Source organism: Mercenaria mercenaria, chromosome 8 (assembly GCF_021730395.1).
Source record: "Mercenaria mercenaria strain notata chromosome 8, MADL_Memer_1, whole genome shotgun sequence".
Lineage (NCBI taxonomy): Eukaryota > Metazoa > Mollusca > Bivalvia > Venerida > Veneridae > Mercenaria > Mercenaria mercenaria.
The window spans coordinates 75,296,187-75,299,973 of NC_069368.1; positions in this window are offsets into that span (position 1 = coordinate 75,296,187).

Genomic DNA, 3,787 nt, shown 5'->3' on the forward strand with positions numbered 1-3,787 from the left:
CATAGTTTTGCATTAAGAGAAAACTCGTCGTCTTAAACGTTTTGCCTATCGTCGTGTCATTATTATGATGCTCTAACTCCATTTTGGTAACTTGTGGGAAATTGACTTTGAAAATTGGTTTCTTGTTTTCTGTGATAAAAATGGAAAAAATATCTAGAATTTTTGGCTTGACATTGCTTTGGTAACAACTTCAGGTGCCCCATTTTCATGATGTCTACCGGTAAACTTTTCATTTGGAGATAAAACTTTTTCCAAATTCCAGCATTTCAAACGTTCAGTATTAAATTGCTTTTGAATAAAGGACATCTTAAGATAACAAATGATAGCTATGTTTGTTCAGTATTATGATGCAACAGGACTGTGTTCCTTTGCTTGTTCGTTTTGTCCTCGTGTGTTGGCTTTTTGTGTGTGCACGTGTATGTGTGTGTGTGTGTGTTTGTGGTGTGCACGTCTGCGTGCTGTAGGTTTCGTTTCGGGGAGGCTGCGATTTTGGTACGTGGCATTCCCTGTTTGATATTTGTCTTTGTTTTTTAGCACTCTGTAAGAGAGAAAACTAAGTGGATAATGTTACTGTATTTTTCAAGAATATTGCAAAAAATTGTCACGTGATCTCAACTGAAATGCAATATTATTATAACACTGCTCTATCTCCACAATGATTTAACATTTCTTAGAATTACATTGGTCTATGTCCATGTAATAATGGACATAAGACATTGTAATACTAAGTTCAACTTCAGTTTTAGAAAACAATGAAGGAATTCCATGCTATTATGTCAAGTAGAATTGTCAGATCAATGAATGGAATAGAGCTGGAGATAGGACTTGAAATCCCGAATCCAACGGTATATCATACTCAATTTTCATAAAAATGGAGTTAGAGGATCGTAATAATGACACGACGCTATTTCGTTTCTTCTGATATCTTCTTAATGTTTAATTGGCTCCCATAAGCATTTTATTTAGGTATAGTGGCGTAAAATTTTATGCCTGACTAGTTGTTACGCAACTCATAGATAACATTCAAGTACCAGAAACTTAATCTGTGTTGGATGTTGAGATTTAACGTATAATTTCATTCTGCGGTTTTGGAAAAAATATTAAAATTAACCTTGATAATTTAGGAAGCTTTATTGTTTCGAACATCATAAGTATTTGTTTCATTTCCAGTCTTTGTTTTAAAAATGGGAACTCTTCTTGTCTTTTAACTCTAGACTCCTCGTTTGCGTCTACGTTTTATGGAATACATGATTTTTTTTTGTGCGTGTTTGCGTGTTTGTGTTTTTTTATTATTTTATTTTTGCTTTGGCGGCAAGTATGATATATATATATATATATATATATATATATATATATATATATATATGTTTAAGTATATGGTTCTTTAGAATTATCGTTAGAACTTATTCTGCTTCATTTACTGATATACCTTCGAAATTGCATACCACTGCCATTTTATTCAGATAGATAACCACATAAAACGAAGCAATAGCTGTTTAAAATTGATAATTGCTTCAAATGTGAGAGAATACGGCATTAATCATCTTTCATATTTTACATATTATGATTATGGACGATGATAAAGTATGGAGGCTACTCAGATAAATCTATATATTTGATAATAGTAAATGAATTTAGTCCTTAAGTTTCCGTCCTTGTTGATATTATCTATATATAATTGTGAGACGAAAGCTTAAAATATGCTCCTAGGACGTATAGTCAGTATGCCAAATGCCAATTACCTACTTTTTTACCTCAAGTTACAGTATGCACAAAATATTTTTGCATAAAAAGGTCCTACCACATGTTCCTTCATAGAAACTTCGTGATGTAACTTTGTCATCATTGAGCATTTTGAAATATTCAAGATGGCCGCCAGAATTATGTAAAATTGACTTATCCCTAAATTATAGAAGACTTAGGCAGGATTATGAATGTGTGTATTAATTTTGTTGCTAGAGGTAACAAGATAAACATTAAATGTATATTACAAAGAAGAAAATCATTTGAAAAATCCAAAATGGCGTTCAAAAGGGCATCTAAAATGCAGTTTGCTACAAATAACAGTAAGGATACCGTCAAGGACTTTAAAACGCCCGATCTATGCAATTGAATAATTGGATTCAAATAGATAATCGTTATGCAGATGCATAATAAATTAAGGTATAATGGCTGAAATTTGTCTTTGCTAAACGAAGCGTGACTACTGTTCATGAAGCTCATATTCGGATAAGTGTTTGTCGGATATCGGTTGCCATCGCTGGATAGCAATAGCAAATATGTGTTTGTCTTTACATTGTTAAAAGATAAACAAATATGACCATGTTGTCCAATGGTAAAAGGGTTAACTGATGTTTGCATTGCATCACGCCAAAGTAGGTGACGTTGATGTAATGTAAAATGCTAGCATGGTAGTGTTAAACAAGAAGCCCTAAAGACACAGCCTGTCCAATATAATTTCGGTGACTCTCCAATACCGTTATAAGTGGTTGGTGATTGATATTTTCGATTTAAAGCGTTTAACTGAAAGATTTTGAAAAACGCCTTCAAGCAAAAGTTGGGAAATTTTGATGAATACGTTGCTCATGGGCTTGTTATCGACGTCAAACATGTAATAACATTTAATTTTTATAAATGCGCGCTGTGAATTTTGTAAAAGATGAGTTATAGAACAATCTACTCTTGCAAAGGGGGCAACGGTCACGCTTCAAAAATCACACAATATTGAACTGATAATAGGCAAATACAAAAATACTTCAATACATCTTGCAAGAATGAAATAAAAGCAATTTGGATGAGCCTTTCAAAATCCTTGAGGGTTTATCAAGTGTCATCTCAATGTTACTGTACTAAAATAACTCGTGCTGCCTCATTATAAAAACACGATTATTCAAATACGTAATATCCAGTTTGACTTTCTATTGGACGATTGACATTGAGCACTTGAGTTTTCGAAGTCGCTGTCACAATCTCTAGAATTATCATCTGCATCACTGAATATTTCACTCCATCTATATTGAGAGATACGGGTTTTATGGTAGTTACAGAATAATGTGCAGGGGAGGAGAGCTACAAAGCAATACCACCGAGTTGTTGCAAATGGTTATTCTGACACACAATCACAACAGAACAGGGGGCATGTTGTCTTCCGGTATTGTCTTCAGTACAAGCCTCTTAGAGTTTGGATCATTGTTCCATCAAAAGTGGTGGCATCAAATGTTGAAGGGTCTGGGTCCAAAGCATTCTTCCATAATGCGTGTCTGTACGTGTCCTCCGTTGACAATCTCATAGAAAGAGTCTGATGAAGGTGAGAATGATTGTAGTCTGTGCATCTTTTGGATGGTTTTCTTTCCCATAGTTTATACACAAACGTCATATCTGATTTACTTTCAGCTCCTTTTTTCAAACAAAGACTTTTAACAGGCTGCAATAAAACAGCTTCTTCAAAAACCTTGTTCATATCTGCATCGACATATCGACTTTTGTCCAGATTGAACTCTATTGTCAGCTGTTTGGCAACGTCTGTCTTTCCAGTGCCACTTAGCTTGGAGACATTATCGCATCGAGACAGACAGAGCATAACTAGGGCATAATAGCTGACTTTTTATGTTACATGTAGCTTCAGATTCCACTACGGTATCGTCCAACGAGCAAAAGTTCCTTCACTCAGTATTCATATTCTGTTCCCTACAGCCTGTGTTTGTCAGGATCGTATGTTATGCCTGAGTATGTGTGTCATGGTATTTACTTTATGATTAACAAGATTCAACTGACAGATATAATTTGC